The sequence below is a fragment of the Rhinoderma darwinii genome, chromosome 4 (genome assembly GCF_050947455.1).
Source record: "Rhinoderma darwinii isolate aRhiDar2 chromosome 4, aRhiDar2.hap1, whole genome shotgun sequence".
Lineage (NCBI taxonomy): Eukaryota > Metazoa > Chordata > Amphibia > Anura > Rhinodermatidae > Rhinoderma > Rhinoderma darwinii.
Genome location: NC_134690.1, coordinates 165,299,389 through 165,323,212, shown reverse-complemented (window position 1 = coordinate 165,323,212; position 23,824 = coordinate 165,299,389).

The following is a 23,824-nucleotide window of genomic DNA, read 5'->3' as shown; positions in this document are numbered from 1 at the left end:
GCAGTCACACAGTCAGATGTCACATACTCAGAAGAAACATCAACTCAGGATCCCAGTATTACCAACAAAGAATTAACAAGTTCACGTGCTATAGATTCAGGAAAGACAACAAGTAGGTTAAATTTGACATTATCTGAAAATACAAGTGAAAGTCAAGACTATACATACACAGAAAGAAGCACATCTGAATGGACGAATAATGTGCTGTCCGTCCATGTTACATACTCTGAAGATACAATAAGGAAAACTCTCAATGTCACATACTCAGAAGAAACATCAAGTAATAATCCCAATGTCACATACTCAGAAGAAACATCAAGTAATAATCCCAATGTTACAAACTCAGAAACAACAGTGAGTACAAGGTCAGATGATATATACGCAGGAGGCATAACAAGTGAATTGCCGGATGTTACATACTCTGAAGATACAATAAGGAAAACTCTAAATGTCACATACTCAGAAGAAACATCAAGTAATAATCCCAATGTTACAAACATAGAAACAACAGTGAGTACAAGGTCAGATGATATATACTCAGGAGGCATAACAAGTGAATTGCCGGATGTTACATACTCTGAAGATACAATAAGGAAAACTCTAAATGTCACATACTCAGAAGAAACATCAAGTAATAATCCCAATGTTACAAACATAGGAACAACAGCGAGTACAAGATCAGATGATATATACTCAGGAGGCGTAACAAGTGAATTGTCAGATGTTACATACTCTGAAGATACAATAAGGAAAACGCTAAATGTCACATACTCAGAAGAAACATCAAGTAATAATCCCAATGTTACAAACTCAGAAACAACAGTGAGTACAAGATCAGATGATATATACTCAGGAGGCGTAACAAGTGAATTGTCAGATGTTACATACTCTGGAAATACAAAAAGGACATTTCTAAATGTCACATACTCAGAAGAGACATCAAGTAATAATCCCAATGTTACAGACATAGAAACAACAGCGAGTACAATGTCAGATGATATATACTCAGGAGGCGTAACAAGTGAATTGTCAGATATTACATACTCTAAAGATACAACAAGGAAAACTCTAAATGTCACATACTCAGAAGAAACATCAAGTAATAATCCCAATGTTACAAACATAGAAACAACAGCGAGTACAAGATCAGATGATTTATACGCAGGAGGCATAACAAGTGAATTGTCAGATATTACATACTCTAAAGATACAACAAGGAAAACTCTCAATGTCACATACTCAGAAGAAACATCAAGTAATAATCCCAATGTTACAAACTCAGAAACAACAGTGAGTACAATGTCAGATGATATATACTCAGGAGGCATAACAAGTGAATTGCCGGATGTTACATACTCTGAAGATACAATAAGGAAAACTCTAAATGTCACATACTCAGAAGAAACATCAAGTAATAATCCCAATGTCACAAACATACAAACAACAGCGAGTACAATGTTAGATGATATATACTCAGGAGGCATAACAAGTGAATTGTCAGATGTTACATACTCTAAAGATACAACAAGGAAAACTCTCAATGTCACATACTCAGAAGAAACATCAAGTAATAATCCCAATGTTACAAACATAGAAACAACAGCGAGTACAAGGTCAGATGATATATACTCAGGAGGCATAACAAGTGAATTGCCGGATGTTAAATACTCTGGAAATACAATAAGGAAAACTCTCAATGTCACATACTCAGAAGAAACATCAAGTAATAATCCCAATGTTACAGACATAGAAACAACAGTGAGTACAATGTCAGATGATATATACGCAGGAGGCATAACAAGTGAATTGCCGGATGTTACATACTCTGAAGATACAATAAGGAAAACTCTAAATGTTACATACTCAGAAGAAACATCAAGTAATAATCCCAATGTTACAAACTCAGAAACAACAGTGAGTACAATGTCAGATGATATATACTCAGGAGGCATAACAAGTGAATTGTCAGACGTTACATACTCTGAAGATACAATAAGGAAAACGCTAAATGTCACATACTCAGAAGAAACATCAAGTAATAATCCCAATGTTACAGACATAGAAACAACAGCGAGTACAATGTCAGATGATATATACTCAGGAGGCATAACAAGTGAATTGTCAGACGTTACATACTCTGAAGATACAATAAGGAAAACGCTAAATGTCACATACTCAGAAGAAACATCAAGTAATAATCCCAATGTTACAGACATAGAAACAACAGCGAGTACAAGGTCAGATGATATATACTCAGGAGGCATAACAAGTGAATTGTCAGATGTTACATACTCTGAAGATACAATAAGGAAAACTCTCAATGTCACATACTCAGAAGAAACATTAAGTAATAATCCCAATGTTACAAACATAGAAACAACAGTGAGTACAATGTCAGATGATATATACTCAGGAGGCATAACAAGTGAATTGTCAGATGTTACATACTCTGAAGATACAATAAGGAAAACTCTCAATGTCACATACTCAGAAGAAACATCAAGTAATAATCCCAATGTCACAAACATACAAACAACAGCGAGTACAAGATCAGATGATTTATACTCAGGAGGCATAACAAGTGAATTATCAGATGTTACATACTCTGAAGATACAATAAGGAAAACTCTAAATGTCACATACTCAGAAGAAACATCAAGTAATAATCCCAATGTTACAAACTCAGAAACAACAGTGAGTACAAGGTCAGATGATATATACTCAGGAGGCATAACAAGTGAATTGTCAGATGTTACATACTCTAAAGATACAACAAGGAAAACTCTCAATGTCACATACTCAGAAGAAACATCAAGTAATAATCCCAATGTTACAAACTCAGAAACAACAGTGAGTACAAGGTCAGATGATTTATACTCAGGAGGCGTAACAAGTGAATTGTCAGATGTTACATACTCTAAAGATACAATAAGGAAAACTCTAAATGTCACATACTCAGAAGAGACATCAAGTAATAATCCCAATGTCACAAACATACAAACAACAGTGAGTACAAGATCAGATGATTTATACTCAGGAGGCATAACAAGTGAATTGTCAGATGTTACATACTCTGAAGATACAATAAGGAAAACTCTCAATGTCACATACTCAGAAGAAACATCAAGTAATAATCCCAATGTTACAAACATAGAAACAACAGTGAGTACAAGGTCAGATGATATATACTCAGGAGGCATAACAAGTGAATTGTCAGATGTTACATACTCTGAAGATACAATAAGGAAAACTCTAAATGTCACATACTCAGAAGAAACATCAAGTAATAATCCCAATGCTACAAACATAGGAACAACAGCGAGTACAAGGTCAGATGATATATACTCAGGAGGCATAACAAGTGAATTGTCAGATGTTACATACTCTGAAGATACAATAAGGAAAACTCTAAATGTTACATACTCAGAAGAAACATCAAGTAATAATCCCAATGTTACAAACTCAGAAACAACAGTGAGTACAAGGTCAGATGATATATACTCAGGAGGCATAACAAGTGAATTGTCAGATATTACATACTCTGAGGATAACATGAGTAATGTCACATACTTAGAAAAAAGGACATTTAACAAACAGGATAATTTATTTTCAGGAGAAACCACATTGAAAAGTTTAGATGTTACTAGTTTAGTACAAACAAGTGAATGGACAGATGTAAAAAACTCAGATAAAGATAGTCAAATTCCATATGTGACACAATTACAAGAAACAGCAAGGAAGATTCAAGATACCCCTCAGTCAGAAGAATCAGCAAGAAATAAATCTACAACCTTAGAAATATCAAAGAGTACTTTTACAGAAAGTACACCAATTAAAAGTGTCGATATTACATACTCAGATGAAACAAGTAAAACTCTAGATGTTACACACTCTAAAGAAACAATCCTATACTCAGAAAAAACAACGACTAAAAATCCGGGCTCAGATGAAACAAATAAAGGGGCATATAATACACACACTGAAGAATCATTAAATAACCATAGAAATATTGCAGTCTCAGAAGAAGCAAATACTAGGCCAAATTCCACACTAGAAGAAGCAGCAAACAGCGGGTTATATGCTACCCATTTTGAGGAAACGGCAACCAGAGTATCAAAAAGTCCATGGTCAGACATTACTCATTCAGAACAAACAATTGCCCGAGTTACAGGAGCCAGAGGAACGACTACTATAAAGAATGAGGTTACAAAATCAACAGCAAGCAATGGGCAAGATGTTACATATTCTGAAGGAACATCATCTAGTAAATGGACAAATATTCCCCCTGTTGAAATAACTGTAAGTGGAAGTTTAAATGTAACTGTCATAGAAGTAACAAATGAAAAACCACTTGTTACACAGCTACGGAAAACTACAGGCGACAAAGCACACGCCACACACTCAGAAAAAACTTCAAATGAAACATTATATACTACATTAAGTAAAGGTATAAATGTTACAAATTCACATGTAACAATAAGCTCATTTGGCACTTTCTCAGAAGGAACAAAAAAAAGACAAGATGGTACATACTCAGAAGAAACTATGGATGAAACATTAGCTGTAACACATTCAGAAACATCAACAATTAAATTACCAAATGTGACACACTCAGTGGAAACAATAAGCAAAAGTCAACATGTTACATACTCAAATAAAACAAATAAACAACCAACTGTTACACATTTTACTGGAAATTATAGGAGGCCAAATAATACAAATTCAGGACTTACCAACAACACTTCTATACCTTTCACCCACTTGGAATCTGCAACAATTCGAGAGTCCTACATTTCAAACTATTTTACTACTTCAGCACCACAAGTAACTTTTGAGGAAAAGCAAAGCAACACTACAGATAGTGTAACAATTAGAGACAAGATGTACTCTGCGCATTTTGGGAAGAGTACACTAACCACCAATTTTGTTAATAAAACCTCAACAAGTCTGCTAACTTTAGCACCTAGTGAGAAAGACTTTACTTCATCTGTAGGCATTAAAGGAAGCAGTACATTTAGCGTTTCCACAGATCTCCTCCCTTCAACAGTCAACCATTCTGCATTCCAGACTAGCCACCCTTTACATACATTATCCATCTCATATATGGAGACAAGTTCATCATCTACAACTGATAGTTATACATCTCAGAGATTTTCTGTTAACACAGTAGAAAATAAAAGTACGCCTGTCTACCCATTGACTACACCTAAGACGTCCAAGGCAACCAATGGAATTCTAACCACCACTCAACACAGCAGCACATATAATCTAACCAAGGCACAGACAGAAACTGAAATATCTGTTCAGACAACTTCAAAAGACACAGTGTCAACAGATTCTGTCCATAATACAATCCATACAAGTGATAAATCTTTATCATACGGAACATCTTCAAGAAGCACTACCCCTACTCCAGTAACTACTACAAGCAGCAGTATAAATAGAGGTACGTGTTTTTGAAGTTACCGTATTTTTAATATGTATATCTCTATAATATATCTTTAATAATTTGTGAGACATGGTTAATCTACTTTGAAAAGTTATATAGATGCTAATTGTTTTATGTTCCAGCTGTCACTCTGTTTGCCTATGGAGAAAGTGCTGGTGATATTCCTTATGTCCTGAGAAGAACAGATTTCACCTCTCCCCTCTTCCAATCAGTGATGGGATTTCCTTTTGGAAATCAACTGAGATATTATCTTTATGTAAGTACTACAAATTTAACATTCACTTGCAAAAAAATACAGCTTATCCATAAAAACCCATATATAAATATTGGTTTAAAGGAACACTCTAGTGCAGGGCCTGAGGAGGCAGTTCATGACTTCGCTCTCTAATATTCTTTCAATCCTTATGCCATGCTCTGCCCCCTCAGGCCCTGCACTAGGCATACAAAGTGCGTCAGTTTTGCCTGAAGTGTCCCTTTAAACATAAGTTTGGATTAAAGGGGTAGTCGGATGAGAGATATCTATGGTATGTCTATAGAATATGCCTTAAATCACTGATAATGATCCTACACATTTTTAACAAACAATCCAATTTGTATTGATATCATAAATCTTTATTAATTCATTATATAAACACATAAAATGAATAAGGCAGCGCAGTTCAGGACACAATGATTAATCTTTTAAGCTATTAAGAGCATCTGTCACCTGCCCAAAAACCTGCAGTCGACATCTCAGTTAGATTGCAGGCGGCTCACAGATTCTGATGTTTTTTATTTTTTTCTTCTCGCTCCCACCATTCCTGAGATATCAGAGCCGTTAGTTCTGATGTCTGGTATGCAAATGAGACCTTTGACTCTCAAGTGGGTGGTTGCCCCTTATCAAGTGACAGGTGTTATCCGCCCACTTGACAGTCATAGGCCTTATTTGCACACCAGAACTAACAACCCCGATATCTCAGTGGAGCTAGAAGAAAATAAAAAGCGACAGAATCTGTGAGGCGCCTGCAATCTAACTGAGATGTCAGCTGCGTTTTTTTGGCCCAAGTGGAAAATGGCGCATGTACTATATAGTATTTAGTTCACAAATAAATATACACTAAAACATAATGCAATTGATAAGAAAATATAAATTAAGGAATTCATATATCTACAAAAAGAATAAATAGCATATGCATCAAAATCCCAGTGGGTACATAGCCTAAAATCAATTCAGATATCAACAAACATTGTAAAGAACATAAAGGGTAGAGTCCCAGTGAGTATATTACCTGGTGTGTGTGTGTGTGTGTATGCGTGTGTCCGTGTGTGTGTGCGTGCGTGTGTGTGTGTGTGTGTGTCAATCACAAGACCCCTTAAATTTCTGATATTGGAAACCCACCTCTAGGACCTCAACACATCCGAAGGAAATAGCTTGGCTGTTTATGTAACTTTCATAGACTAGAATGGAAAGAGATGGCCTCAGCATAGTCAGTTCTCCTCTTCTTGTCTCCTTGTTAATACAACCAGTTGAGATCTGCAGCTAAACATGGGTCACAAAACCAGGTTCACTTGATATCTTAGTCTCCCAAACATGTGATCCCCTACCTAGCCATTGTTTATATCCTATAAATATGCCAGAAATGTCTCTTATCAGCAGGGCAGGTTTAACAGAAAAAGGGGTCCCCTTTGCAACAAGTCAAGCTGCTCACCCGCTCTTGCCATTTTTAGATCATTTTTCTTATTATTTCACATAATACTGCATATAGTTCCAAGATAATGCTGCCATATAGAGCCCACATAATACCTCCATATAGTGCCAAAATATCTCTATCCAAATATTACTCCTTTAAAGAGTCCACATAATGATGGCATTTAGTTTCAACATAATACTGCTGGTTTTAGTTTGCTTCTGAGGATCCCATCCCTAGTAAATGGGGGCCCTGGGTAATTGCCCAGTTTGTCATCCCCTAAAACCAGCCCTGGTTGACAGCATATCCCTTTAGGTTGGAAGTGTTGGAAAACAGGAAATAAAAAAGAAAATGAATCACAGTGTTAACCTTTTTCCCGATCCTCCCCTGAAAGGGAATTCAAGACTGAACAATAGTTTTAGGAAGAACTATCCCTTAGTTATACATTTACCGTTATAAATAAGGACCATAAGAATTGTATTTCTATTATTCAATTTTATGGACAGGCACATACTGTAACTGTGAAATGCTGTACCATAAAAAAAATGAATGTGCCAATAGACCTATTATAGTTGAATTTTTGATTTTCTGTCTTTTATAGTACACAGACAATGGACAAATCATCTTTCCAGTGTCAAGAAATAGCATCTTCTCTTATACTAATCCACCTGCCAATGGGTTTACTGCAGATTATAATGTGGCAACCATTGCTGTGTTTTGGGATGACGCTGACTTCTCCAAAAATGTGGGAACTACCTACTACAAGGTAAAAGGAACAAGTTAGTAGAGAGTAGTTGTTAGTAAGGGAGAAACGAACATTTCATTATGTCAAAACTCTAGAAAAAGGGGATTGTGTATTTTGTTTCTGTTTGGTTTTCTTAGAATAAATTGCACAAACTTAGACCCCATGCACACGAACATGAAAAAACTCTGTAATTGCGGACCGCAATACGGTCCGCAATTATGCACCCGCATGGTTCTATTGGCCGTGGACACCTTTCCATAGCGCTACGTAATGGTGTCCGTGCCGTAGAACCGTGCCGGGAAATATGGAACATGTCCTACTTTTCGGATTTTACGGGACGTGCTCCCATACTTTGTATAAGAGCATGGCACGAAAATGCGGCGCGTGGCCCGCAGACGTTGGCGGCCGGCCGTGCCCACAATCGCGGGCTGTGATTACGGGCACGGCCATGTGCATGAGGCCTTATAAAGCTGTGCCTATTCTGGATCTACAGATAGAATAACATTAAATAAACAAATATATTATGTAGACCTTAGGCTATGATCGAAAACAGATTTTTCCTGAGCAAAAATACAATGTGGAATTGGCGGAGAATCCGTGGCAGAAATCCAATGTTGACCCTCAGTTTTGCAGTAAAACCAGCCGTGTCAAGAAATAACATGTCACTTAATTTTTTTTTCAGCATGGTGGATTGCAATTACGCCCGCTGACAATTCCTGCCTTGTACAAACGAAGGGTCGGCTTCTCATTGAAGACAATGGGAGGCTTTTTAAAAGCGTATTTCATGTTGATTCCGATGCGGTAATGCATCAGAATCGGCATATAAATTCCACCGTGTGAACAAGGCAAAATCTAGCTCTATCATAACTACATAAAACCTATGGTTCACCAGGAGTATAATAAATGATCTGGGTCCTGTATAGAACATTTGCAGCAAGTGCAAGGTATACAAGGTGTGCTACCTTGTACATGTTAACACATTATAAACTACATTATTACATAGAATTAGAACCAAAATGTTTCCATATTTCTAAAATAACAGGAATACATCAAGAGCACCTCAGCAAGGGAAAGTTTTATAACAGAAATGGAGGATATGATCAGGAGAAACATGAACACTTCATACACCGCTCAATGGACACTGAAGATCACCTGGGAAAATGTTCCTTCATATCCAGCAAAGGACAACGATAACCAGGTGAATATAGAGATTTATATATGATTTATGTCCAGAGATTTATAAAAATGCAAGAAAATGGTGTACAATTTGTGGTGTTTATCAAACCAACTTCCCCCATACAAAGAGGACTTATGGTTTATTTGTATTGAGTATAAAGTTTATATAGATAATATACATTAAATATGTGTGTGTAGCTCTTCCATACTGTATATTTTTTATTAAGTTTACGTGAATGTGAACTGATGAGATTTCATCAATAATATTCTGTATATTACATTTCTATAGACCAATACATACCAAGCGGTGTTGACTACTGATGGATTTGTTTCATATATCCTGATGCTGTATAAAGATGACAGTATGAACTGGGATGTGTCAAATCGCCTTTCTGATGTAGTAATTGGATATTCCAGGTAACATTTACTATCATATAAAATACTGCACCCATTTTATATTAACCAAAGAAATGATAATGGTTTATGATAAATTACAGTGCAATTTGAGGTAAAAATGTGCGTTTTGCCGCAAGGTTTTTGAGCGTGGGGACTACCAGTGTAAATACACCTTCATTGTGTCATCTATAGTTTATCATTTTCAGCACATTAAATATGTTATATCATTTTGTTAAATAGTTTTGTCTCCGTTTTCACTTAAAGAGGCTCTGTCACCAGATTATAAATGCCCTATCTCCTACATAATGTGATCGGCGCTGTAATGTAGATAACAACAGTGTTTTTTATTTAGAAAAACTATCATTTTTGACAGGTGTTATGACCTATTTTAGATTTATGCTAATGACTTTCTTAATAGACAACTGGGCGTGTTTTTACTTTTTACCAAGTGGGCGTTGTACAGAGGAGTATATGACGCTGACCAATCAGCTTCATACACTCCTCTCCAGTCATTTATTCAGCACATCGTGATCTTGCTAGATCATGACGTGCAGTCACATACTCACACATTAACGTTACTGAAGTGTCTCGAGAGTTAATAGACATCGCTTCCATGTCTATTCCCAATCCTGACACTTCGGTAACGCTTTTGTGGGATTTACACAGCTCCTGAATTTCAGATGTACTTGCATTTTTCATGGCTTCTTTTACGGACGTAATTGGAGCTGTGTTTCATTGGAGTCAATGAAAAACGGCTCCAAAAACTTCCCAATAAGTGTCCTGCACTTCTTTGACGCGGGCGCATTTTTACGCGCCATCTTTTGACAGTGACGCGTAAAATTACACCTCGTCTGAACAGAACATCGTAAAACCCATGGCAAGCAATGGGCAGATGTTTGCAGACGTAATGGAGCCGCCTTTTCTGGCGTAATTCAAGGCGTAATACGCCTGAATTACATCTGAAAATAGGTTGTGTGAACATACCCTTAGGGCATGACCACACGTAGCGGAATTGCTCTGGAATTCCGCTGCGGACAGTCCGCAGCGGAAATCCGCAGCGTACACTTTTCTCCATTGGCTTCCACAGCTTTTTAGTTGTGTTCGTTTACACGTTGCGGACAATTCCGCTGCGTAGCATAGGCTGCGGCGTGGAATTTGGTGTCCGCAGCATACAATGGTTGTTGCGGACGTGTAGCGGACTTGTTGCGGACTCATTGCGGAATTTCTCCATTGACTTCAATGGAGAGTCAAAATTCCGCAATGAAGTCCGCAGATGTTATGTAGATGTTATGTGTGCTGCGGAGCGTATTGGTTTTACTAACATGACATTTCTTCATTCTGGCTGGACCTATGTATTTCTAGGTCTACAGCCAGACTGAGGAAGTCAATGGGGCTCCCGTTATTACGGGTAACTACGTGTGTGCACCCATAATTACGGGTGACTACGTGTGTGCACCCATAATTACGGGTGACTACGTGTGTGCACCCGTAATTACGGGAGCGTTGCTAGGCGACATAAGTAAATAGTCACTGCCCAGGGTGCTAAAAGAGTTAAGCGATCGGCAGTAACTGTTTCAGCACCCTGGACAGTGACTTCTGATCACAATATACATCAACCTGTAAAAAAAATAGAAGTTCCTACTTACTGAGAACTCCCTGCTTCTTCCTCCAGTCCGGCCTCCCACGATGACGTTTCAGTCCAAGTGACGGCTGCAGCCAATCACAGGCTGCAGCGGTCACATGGACTTCTGCGTCATCCAGGGAGGTCAGGCTGGATGGCGAAAGAGGGACGCGTCACCAAGACAACGGCAGGGTAAGTATGAATTTCTTTTTACTTTTACTAGGGAAAGGGCTGCCCCTTCTCTCTATCCTGCACTGATAGAGAGAAGGGAAGCCCTCTTCCCCTCAATACGCAATGGCTAGTCCGCATCAATTTAATGGCCATTTTAGGCAAAGCCACAACAGAATCTGCAACACAGATTCTGTGCGGCACTGATGCGGACAGTGGCGGAAGATCTCCGCCACGTCGGGGCATGCCCTTACCCTCAAGACACTTCAGTAACTTTAATGTGTGAGTAAGTGACAGCACATCATGACCTAGCAAGATCACCCCTGACGAAGCACCAGCGAAGCGCGCGTCGGGTCTGGCAGCGGTCTCCCCTCCCGGTCCTGATCTCCTGCTCATTTTCCACTACGTAGGTGTAGGTATACTGCTCATTAGTTTGCCTATGACTGCACTTTGCATGTATATTTTTTTAGGTATCTATCTGTGCAAATGTACTATGCTTAGCACCTGCCTAATAATATTGATTTATGCTCTTTGTGGGATCTTTTGACCATTTTAACATCTGGGGGACCAGGCTGCTTTTATGTTCGGATTCCATCTCTTTTTGAGGGTTCATTCTTTTTACTGTGTATAGTTGTAATGTGTTATCTGTGTATTTTTGACTGAAATAAAGATTGTTTGTAATTTTGCAAATACTTGGTCGTGACTTTTCTTCTCTTTCTGGTTTATTATATCAGTCACTGTGACCATTGCCACAATTTGGGGCATTGCTCGGTTTGCAAGATCACTATGTGCTGAATAAATGAAAGGAGAGAAGTGTATGAAGCTGATTGGTCACTGATTGGTCAGCGTCATACACTTCTCTCCACAACGCCCACTTGGTGAAAAAGTAAAGCACGCCCAGTTGGGCATTAAGAAACTAAATAGCATAAATCTAAAATAGGACATAACTCTGTGAAAATTGATAGTTTTTCTAAATAAAAAACACTGCTGCAATCTACATTACAGCGCCGATCAGATTATGTAGGAGATAGGCCACTTATAATGTGGTGACAGAGCATCTTTAAACATCTCATCTTTAAAGTATGGTACTGTACAATTTTTTAACCAATTAACTGCTGCTTGAATATATTAGGTCATATGGTTATTCTAACCTGAATTTCTGTGATTTGAGTATAGTTTTTATTGTTTATACCCCAATTACTACGGTATAGTTCCAATAGTTTTTACCAAACAAACATATTTATTAAGCATGTTCAGCTAAGGCAAGGTCACACCATGTATGCCCCAGACCTATACAACGGTAACCCTCTGACCATATGACATCACACTGATGTAGCCAAATTTATCTTGACTCTGATAACTTGCTGCAGCGTGATATCACGCAACAAAAGCCATTGAAAAATCATTGACAAAGTCAAGTTAAAGTTGCTTGACACTGTGTATTTAATGCGTTAAAAGTCAAGATAAAGATGACTACATCTGTGAACGGGCCAAACATACAGATGTAGCCATCTTTATCTTGACTCTTAACGCATTAAATACACAGTGTCAAGCAACTTTAATTTGACTTTTTCAATGACTTTTCAATGGCATTTGCTGTGTGATATCACACTGTAGCAAGTTATCAGAGTCAAGATAAATATGGCTACATCCGTATGTCAAAGTGCACTCTTGTGGTATATGTCTGGCTAGTGAAAGACTATATATCCGGAGAATTTCTCAGCGAGTATGCCAAATGTTTACTCCAAACATTGTTTAATTTTAAAATATAGTGGGTTTACGATTGAGATTTATCAAAACTGGTGCAAAGAGAAATGGAGCTGTTGCAGCCAATCAGACTCTATCTCTCATTTCTGAAAAATTTTGGAAAATAAAACCAGGGCTTTAATTGGTTACTATGGGCACCTTCTATACATTTCCCCTGCACTGCATTTGATTAATCTGCCTTATTGTACTTACTGTACATGCCACATTGATATTCTACAATCCCACTAATTTTATCTCTCTTCTAACTGCCTAGTGGAACATATAATAATTTTTTCAAAAATGATGACATCATGGAAAGACCAGCATATTAGAAATATCGTCCATCAAGCTATGTTGGTTATAACTCTGGTAATGTGTCTTGTCAGATTTACGTTTCTATAAAATTTGAAATGTTATAAAGGATTTATTATTTTTTCACACTGTAAAATCAACTTATTTCACGTATTATAATAAACTTCACATAAACCTGAACTACAGACACAATACATTAACTAAATGTAATATTGCTAACTGTTGATACATTTCTGTTACAGATAAGAAAGGTCTCTGGATATATACATTAAATAGTCATGCTGTAAATAACAGTCGTATGACATGTCTGAATTGGTACATTGCCCAACCATTGCCATCTCAGTGGAATTCCAGTTTATTGTCCTGTCCATGCTTATATCAGCAGGCACGTGCTGACTACCGATACAGATCAACTAAAGCAGGTAGGATAAAAACATGACCGTAGAGAAAAGTATCAACGGAAGAAAATGCAGATAACGTAAACAGTTATTTCATTGCTTTCAGCCTAAACTTGTGACACTTGTTTCCAGTTAAAGAGGACCTGTCATCTTTCCAGACATGTCTGTTTTAGTAAATAATTGTATTCCCCATAAAATGGCAATTCTGGAGCATCTTTTTCTCATTCTCTGTTCCTCTGTTATTTGTTCTAGAAATTTACAAGTAAATTAACAACTGGGTGCTACCAGTGGTGGGGTGTCCCTTCACAGTCTAACATTGTCCAATCAGTATCTCAGACTGTGTAGGGACACGCCCCTTAGAATAGAGAAATTGTAACCCCCAGTTATAAATTTGGTCATCAATTTCTAGGAGGAGTAACAGAGGAACAACACAACACATACAAGTATTGAGTAAAACATACAGTACAAGTCAGGAGAGATGACAGATCCTTTTTAAATGGCTTTATGGAGAAAGACAATTAAATTGGTAAATTTGCTTAGGTTGCCAAGTGTAAGGGCACGGCCAGACGTGGCGGAATTGCTGTGGAATTCCGCTGCGGAATTGCTGTGGAATTCCGCTGCGGAATTGCTGTGGAATTCCGCTGCGGACAGTCCGCAGTGGAATTCTCCAGCGGCCGTTTTTCACATTTGTTTCAATACATTTTTAGGCAAGTTAGTTCAGACGTTGCGGAAAACTCCGCTGCGGACCATAGGCTGCGGTGCGGAATTTTCCCTCCGCAGCATGTACTGACTGTTGCGGAGAAGAAGCAGAATTTCACTGCGGATTTCAGCCTTTGCAATGCAAAAACTGAAATCTGTGGCAAGTCCGCTGTGTTTTCTGCAACGTCTGAATTACCTGTCAAATATGCAAATGTTGGTGCAGATTCGTTGCGTAATTGCCCCAAATCTGCACCAACATTTGCAGCAGAAAAATTCCATCACGTCTGAACGTGCCCTCACACGAATGCTCATATGAATACTCAATTCCGATCATCGCCCTGTGTAAACAATGAATAAATTGTTTATCGGCTTGTTCATGCTTGTTCATCGGCTGATCGTGTCATTTGGGCAGCAGAAAATATTATTGTTATTGGCATCATGTGTAAACAGGGAGATGCGTTGCCGATATAATGCAAATACATTGGGACCAGCATTCGCAGTAACGAGCACTCGTCCCCATACTAGCTCCTTGTGAAAGTAGCAAACGAACGCTGATCAACAAGCTGTCTCATTGATCGCTGCTCGTTCTTAAGGCCAATATTGGCAGGTGTAAAAGGACCCCTACTAACATAAGACTAATTTCAAGGAAAGAATAAGCTATAAAAAGAATTTCTATATATTAAAAGCAGCTTTGTTGTCAGATCTGCTATTGATTTTAGATCTTTTTAAAAGACATGACAATGGCACTGTGAATATATTAGCTATGATCCGTGCAAGGAGTTTTAATTGAAACCCTCTCATCACATCAGCCACTTCATCTCCTGTCTGCTCCGCTCCCCTTTTTCCAGGTGCCTTCATGAATGGCCAATGACTATAATTGTCGTCCATGTAGCTGCCCGTAAACCACCACTGATGAGACGTTGGTAATTTTTTCTAAGCCACATGCCACCAATATCAGGGATGAGAAGCTTTCTTTAATAAAGGAATAATGCAAAAACAATTTGGCAGTTTATTTAGTCTTAAAAGCGTTGTCAAGTTTCAGCAAATTAATGTTGTTTCTTGTATAATAAAAATATTTAAAATTTATATATAATATATATATTCCTATATATGTTCTGTATCAATTTTTCTCACGGTTTTAAAAGATCTCTACTTATTGCTATTCAGTATGAACCTTCAGTTTTAGTAGGTAACATTTTGTCAATGGTCATGGGATAGACACACAGGTTCATGGCTCATTACAGTATGTGTAGCAGAGCTTAAATTTAAAGTGGACAACCCCTTTAAAGAAGAAATGTCTTGGATAAATCATTTCATGCTGCCAGAGAAAATAATGTGTTAATAGCGGTATATAACATATGACAGATATGTAACAGATAATATAACAGACCTATAAGATATTTAACCCACCTTATGGTTCCAGCTCAATCCCCCACTATTAAGATGCTACGGCCTACATTCCCCAGTAACTTTGAAGCTGGCGTGAGGTGTTTGTACAACTTGAAAAAGCAGTTTTTGGAAGGTTTTCAGGAACGGACATGGACATTTGCACCTCCTGTGCCTGGTAAGATACCGCTTTATCTTTTAATAATTTCATATTTTCAAAGGTTATAGTACTGCTGTTCTTGGAAGCAAGGATGCCCATGCTTTAGATACAGAATAGCTCACATCTGAACTTTTACTACTATTTTAGTGAAATATGGTAGATTTATGCCACCAATGGCTTTCTACAGACATTTTTTTTTTACAAGGAACAGACATAGTTTATAATTTAATGTATAAATCTAGGCAAATAGAAGATGTTGTTTATTCCTTAAAGGGTTGTTCCCAAGTTGAGTCCAATTTATTTTTTTAGACATTCTAAGCTGAAATTAAATAAAAAAAACATTTGCTGTTAAAAAAAATTAAAAATTCATTCCCTAACTAGTTTTTTTTTACATTTGATAACTCAGCTAGTGCTGGTTATCTTTTATAAAAAGGGGTGTGAGCGGCATTGTTGTCAATCAAGCCGCTCCACAGTGTGCGCGCTCCCGACGTTGCTAGATACTGTAGTTCTATCAACATCGGGAGAATGTTCGTCTCAACCAGGCATGGTAAGCCTGGTTGAGGCGAACACATCGTGAATTTCAACAGCACGCAACCCTTCTCTGAAACACTCTTCACCCCGTTGCGGCAAGCCACTTCTCCCCCTCTAGCTAAGCTGCCCCCCCCCCCATGTAATAGGTTTAGTCGCCGCACCGGTCCTGCATCAGCACCCGGCGAACCACACAAAAGATTTTAAAAAAACTCACCGAAGATGTTCCTACGAAGATCTAGACGGTCCCGTCACTTTCCATCTTACTGCTACTTGGCTCCGCTAGCATTGTCCAAAATAACCAAAAAAAAAAGCAGGTTGTGTATGCAAGCATATAATCTTTTATACTTAGATACACTTGCCTTGATAATATTTCACACATTGGCAATTGCATCTAAGCATGATATTTTTTCTGATTACATACACCGAACAGCTGATGTTTTTCAAACTGTCCACTGTATGTAATATTTCAGCATAATATATACAGTTGTGCATGTAGTACCTTCAGCGGACCGCAGACTTCTCCTCACGTCTGGTGCCTTGCCCTGCATCTACTGCGCATGCGCCGATATGCGCGTTCATGAAATAAATTACAACCTCTACTAAGGACTAAGGGGATATCATTGCGCATGCGCGGCCACCGCTAAAGGTAAATAGTGGTGACCGGATCCCTAGACAACGAGCTACAAACGAAGAGGGACTCACAGCGACTTCAAGCAAGAATATCCCGAAAACGACATCGCTTGGCTACAGACAGGTAATTAGAAAAATTATTAACTTTAGAAGGGTGAGCTTAATAGCTTGATTTTTGTAGATGAGAATAACCCTTTAACTTAAAGCAACCCCCCCCCCCCCAAAAATGATAACAATAAAAAAAAAGTATCGATCTAATGTTCTTTATTGATGAGATTACAAAGTATTTCTTTCCTAGTTCGTCCGGATCTTGACAGACCTTTTGTCCAGATGCTAAATGCGGCATTTTATACCATGTCCTATATATAAATGAAATTAGAACCGAAATTACAGTATTTATTTGCAGAGTACAGGGTGAATCATGACCATGCAGAGTCTTTTGTTTTAGAGGAAACTGATAGGAATACTACCCCAATATATGAGTGAATCTTTTAAAAATCATGTTTTCCCATCATGTTTCCGGATGCAAATCACTCAAATGTATTCAAACGTAGAAAATTTGATTTTCACCTTTAGGGTATGTGCACACGATGAGAGGCTTTTACGTCTGAAAAGACAGACTGTTTCAGGAGAAAACAGCTGCCTCGTTTCAGACGTAAAAGCTCCTCCTCGCATTATGCGAGGCGTCTGTGACGCTCGTAAATCTTGAGCTGCTCTTCATTGACTTCAATGAAGAACGGCTCAAATTACATTGCAAAGAAGTGTCCTGCACTTCTTTGCCGAGGCAGTCAATTTACGCGTCGTCGTTTGACAGCTGTCAAACGACGACGCGTAAATTACAGGTCGTCTGCACAGTACGACGGCAAACCCATTCAAATGAATGGGCAGATGTTTGCCGACGTATTGTAGCCCTATTTTCAGGTGTAAATCGAGGCATAATACGCCTCGTTTACGCCTGAAAATAGGTCGTGTGAACCCAGCCTTAAGCAGAACCAGACATAGATAAAAATAGAAATGTAGCTGACATTTTTTTTTAACCACAATTGTACTTCTAGATGGAGAAATCCAGGCTCAAGAATGGTGCTGCAATGATGTTGTTAATCCTCAGTTCTGTGAAATGTACAGAGAAAAAAGACCCTCAGTGAATTGCTGGGACTACAAACCTTTATTTCCAGGCAAGTAGACAGTATATAAAATGAAAACTTTTTACCTATCCGCTAAAAAATAAAATATAATATATACTAAAGAATAACTCAGTAGCCTATCTTAAAACACCAAACTTATTTGACCAAAGTTAAAAAATTTTGTTCTATCATAAGGCAAAACCTGAGCGCATGATATCATGTCAGAAGCCCCTTATTGGGGTAAAAATTCTATCAGGTGCAACTTTTTGGCCCTTTATAAAAAAATATATATATATATGTATGTGGTCTCAGAAAAGAGATTTATCACTGCAGTAAAAAACAAAATATCCTGACTCTGCCTTTATTTAATAAAAAGGCTTATAGAAAGTCTTAGGCTGTATCCACATGTTCCAGTTTTATCATGCTGCTATAGCAGTTATCGGAAAACCATACCAAAAACCGTGAGGTGTGAACACAGCCTTACTGGAAATATTTAAATATATTTAAATCAGGTTAAAACATGCAGTTATCCTAAGTATCACTATTTTGTCATCTTTTACAGGATGGATGTTTGGTGATCCTCACATTACGACTCTAGATGGGTTCAGCTACACTTTCAATGGACTTGGAGATTTCACCCTTCTTGAAGGATCAGTTTCAGGCATCTCTTTAGTTTTACAAGGTCGTACGGTGCAGACTGGAAGAGCAATGGCCACCAACTTCCAGGCATTTGCAGTGCAGTACATATCAAGCAGTGCCAATGTTACAGTGAGTAGCAGACAATTTGGAGCAATGGTGTATTCTTTAAGACCCTATAAAACACTCTCCAAGGTCAGAAGGACACAGTTAGCTGGTGATTGTTTCCCCAATAGATTCTAGGAGACACATATGCAGTCCCTGACTCTTTCAGGGCCCACTAAGGGCTAGTTCACACAGGGTATTTTGGCGCTGTTTTTGACATGGAAATCACTCATGGGAAAAAGAAGCAACATGCCCTTTCTTTGGGTCTTTCCGTCTCTGACCTCCCATCAACATCAATTAGAGGCAGAGAAAGCGGTTTCGCTGGGTTTTTTGCCCGCGGTGCTCAATGGCAATAAACTTTGTGTGAACAGGGCCTAACACAGTTATATTTACATGAAAAACATAGTGGGTATATAAACCCAAACAAAAAAAAGTAGACCTAGGGACCTTTGTGACAATGACAGTTTAGTCTACAGGGTGGGCCATTTATATGGATACACCTAAATAAAATGGGAATGGTTGGTGATATTAACCTCCTGTTTGTGGCACATTAGTATATGGGAGGGGGGAAACTTTTCAAGCTGGGTGTTGACCATGGTGGCCATTTTGAAGTCGGCCATTTTGTATCCAACTTTAGTTTTTTCAATGGGAAGAGGGTCATGTGACACATCAAACTTATCGAGAATTTCACAAGAAAAACAATGGTGTGCTTGGTTTTAACGTTACTTTATTCTTTCATGAGTTATTTACAAGTTTCTGACCACTTATAAAATGTGTTCAAAGTGCTGCCCATTGTGTTGGATTGTCAATGCAACCCTCTTCTCCCACTCTTCACACACTGATAGCAACACCACAGAAGAAATGCTAACACAGGCTTCCAGTATCCGCAGTTTCAGTTGCTGCACATCTCGTATCTTCACAGCATAGACAATTGCCTTCAGATGACCCCAAAGATAAAAGTCTAAGGGGGTCAGATCGGGAGACCTAGGGGGCCATTCAACTGGCCCACAACGACCAATCCACTTTCCAGGAAACTGTTCATCTAGGAATGCTCGGACCTGACACCCATAATGTAACTCATAACTTGTAAATAACTCATGAAAACATAAAGTAACGTTAAAACCAAGCACACCATTGTTTTTCTTGTGAAATTCTCGATAAGTTTGATGTGTCACATGACCCTCTTCCCATTGAAAAAACTAAAGTTGGATACAAAATGGCCAACTTCAAAATGGCCGCCATGGTCAACACCCAGCTTGAAAAGTTTCCCCCCTCCCATATACTAATGTGCCACAAACAGGAAGTTAATATCACTAACCATTCCCATTTTATTTAGGTGTATCCATATAAATGGCCCACCCTGTACACTGTTTAAAGCGTGGGACTAAAATATAATTATAATGCATCATGATTCTTGTTATCCCTAGCTTTCCTAAAGCCACAAAAAACAGAACCTTAAATAGTACAGAATTAGAAAATCTTAAGCCGTTTTTTCTATTATTCATCACATTATTTCACACTAGGACTGGTTTTCATAATCCATATCTCTTATGCATCCTAGCTAAAACATCACAGAAAAAATGTGGTAAAAATATTTGACAATTACAAGCCATTCTCAACATGAAGACTGCAAGGCTAGGGGCTAATCCTCTAAACCTGGTCTCTGATAAAGTATAAATACCAAATGGGTTTCATCTATAGTTGTGCATTCATGAATACAGAGATGCACAGTGTGAAGTTAGTGAAATAGGAATCATAGGGAATAGCCACAAAAAAATCGCAAAACAGCTTACTATATATTTTATACAATAAATGTTACAAACTAAATTACAGGAAATTCAAGTCAAGAAAGAAAAAACAGTGGGGAGGCTTCTTTGCTGAATTTTCTATCCCTGGACTATCTACTCACCTCCAACAATCTAATTCAGATTACCTGTAATATTCTTTCTAGAAAGAAATCCAGACTCCTTTCAAAAGAATTTAATGAATCCACTTTGTAAGATTCGGAGACAGTGAATTCCATAGTCTCATTTCTCCTACCGCGAGCTGAATCCTTCCGCTCCGACTAGTTCATATTAGGATAAGACTATTTTTTCATCATGTTTATCTATCAATAAGTCCCTTTCTAGGTCTATTTTTATCCAGTGGTTCAATGTGTTCTCTTGTCCTAAATGCATATCCTTACATTTATCTACAGTACATTAAACTTAAATGACTACTTCTCCACCCATGCTTCCAGCTTCCTCAAATCCCTCCATAATTTATTATCCTCTTCTGGGTCAATAACCCCACACAGCTTCATGTCATCTGCAAATATAGACATTTTACTATGTAACGATTTTCAAAGAATGTACTAAAAAGAACAGGACTCATTACTAACCCCTGTGGTACCTCACTAGTTATAGCACCACAATCTGAATATGTCCCTTAAGGACAATCCTACCGTTTACACACATTTCTCCCCATCCCGGCATTCTCATTGTATGTAACAAACGTGTATATGGTTCATATGTACCAGTTGGATATGTCTTCTAAAATTCTCGATATATAGCATCCAAAACTTTATTCTGATCCACTTTAGTACTTACCTTCCTATAGAAGCTGATCAGGTTGGTTTAACATATAACACTGATATTGTGGATCTCTTAAAAAAAACTTCAAATTGTTACCCACAGTGGAGGTTGAATTTATGTTCTGATTTTGCAACAGCTGCATTAGAGATGTAGCAAGACTTTGTTTTCACTCAGGGCAAAGATTCAGTTTGGTGCAAAACGCCCTGTATCTAAATACCATGGCCAAGGCATATTAACTTATTGCCCTCCCAGCACCTGGGCAACATACCCGACCACCGTCCCCAATCACCATGCCCTTGGACAGCATAAGAAAATGTGTGGTGACTGCTTTTATCTTGGTGTGCTAAATATATATGCCGAATTATTAGTGTATTTGGAATAAAAACTTACAAGCTCAACATTGACCTCACATTTAATAGTCACATTGCATGTGCTTTCTGTTTTTTTGCAGGTGGAGTGGTACTTAAGTAATGACGTTATAAATACTTACATTAATGGTCGTGCAGTCAACTTCAGTTACTCAGAAGGTAATGCCATAGAAATGTTTAGTAGCTTTCTGTAAAGTACAATGCTGATTTTACACTTTGATCATTATTGTTCTCATTCTTAGATATGGATGCACAGATTAATAACATTAACCCAGGTGTCTTCCTACTATACGATGGCTCCGTCACTGCAACCTTTGAAGGTCTTTTATCTGTATCAGTGTCGGCTTACTCTGGAATACTGAATGCAATGTCCAGCCTTCCAAGCCAGTTCTTAAACAAAACCCGGGGCCTGCTTGGTGAGTATATTTACTGCAGTACCTTTAAGACTAATGATATTTTATTTCAATAAAGCAAATATTTCCAAATATAATACATTGTATTGTTAAAATGTAGTATATTTAGAAATTTGGAGACTAATACCTGTTTATTGTCATAAAATTTAACAAAATAAACAATATATTATTTCTTTATAGGTGTATGGAACCAGGATATGAGTGATGACCTTATGAGGCCAGATGGTTCTTATATTTCCATCAAGAGTACGGAAGGAGATATATTTAATTATGGGAAAACATGTAGGTGCTTAAGAAAGTTAAGAAAAATTGCGTTAGATAGATAGATAGATAGATAGATAGATAGATAGATAGATAGATAGATAGATAGATAGATAGATAGATAGATAGATAGATAGATAGATAGATAGATAGATAGATAGATAGATAGAGATCCAAAAAAATAAAGTACCCTCTTTTTCACTAATTTCTATGGTGTGCTGCCTATTTTTTTGGGATCTCTGTTGATATTGAGAGCTTGGTCTGCTCCCTGGGGCCTGCACCCACATCCTTTAACCGCTGCTGCTGGATCTTTTTCATTTTTCTAGATAGATAGATAGATAGATAGATAGATAGATAGATAGATAGATAGATAGATAGATAGATAGATAGATAGATAGATAGATAGATAGATAGATAGATAGATAGATAGATAGATAGATAGATAGATAGATAGATAGATGTCACTTAAGGCACTTTTACAAGTCTAAATTATTTATATGAATATGTTTCAGGAGATAGTAATGAGAATTGGCAAGTGTAAAAGCACAAAACAATCTTTCATGCAATAAAAAATATAAAGATCGTTATCGTTTGTGAAGTTGTATAACTTCAATATTTGTCGTTCGACGCCATGATTGAACTTGCACTGAGATGTCCATCCCATTTCTTTAATGATTTTTCAGACCAACGACCATTTGTCTGCAGTTTGAAAGACAGTAACATGCAAACAGTTCCTCACAGTTACCAATATGTTTATTCCGAAGAAGTAACATCGCCGGTTCACCTATTATACATAATAACCATTTTCTTGTTTCCTTTTACTTTCATTTTCTACTACATTCACAGTCAATTAACAAATTAGAACGTTAACTTTAATAAGTTCAGATTATTTTCACTGATCATATATATAGATATACTGTTTTATCGATGTTCCATTTTGTTATTTCTTTCGTTGGTTTATTCTTTATAGTCTCATCTCTATTTGTTCCTTTCTGTTAATATCTATCAGGGGAGGTCACTCGGGATACTTTATTCACTTTTAACAAGTCAAGTCCAAAACCAAGCAGTTTTACTCCTGCATTTCTCAATGACCTAATATCAACCAATACAGCAGAATACCGAGAAGTATCGTCCATGTGTGCTAACAACACAGAATGCATTTATGATGCCGTCAGCACTGGGAATGTGACCATTGGATTATTATCCCAGAAAGTGGTCGCTGGCTTCCGAAGCTTAAACACCACACTTAGTAAGTGATCT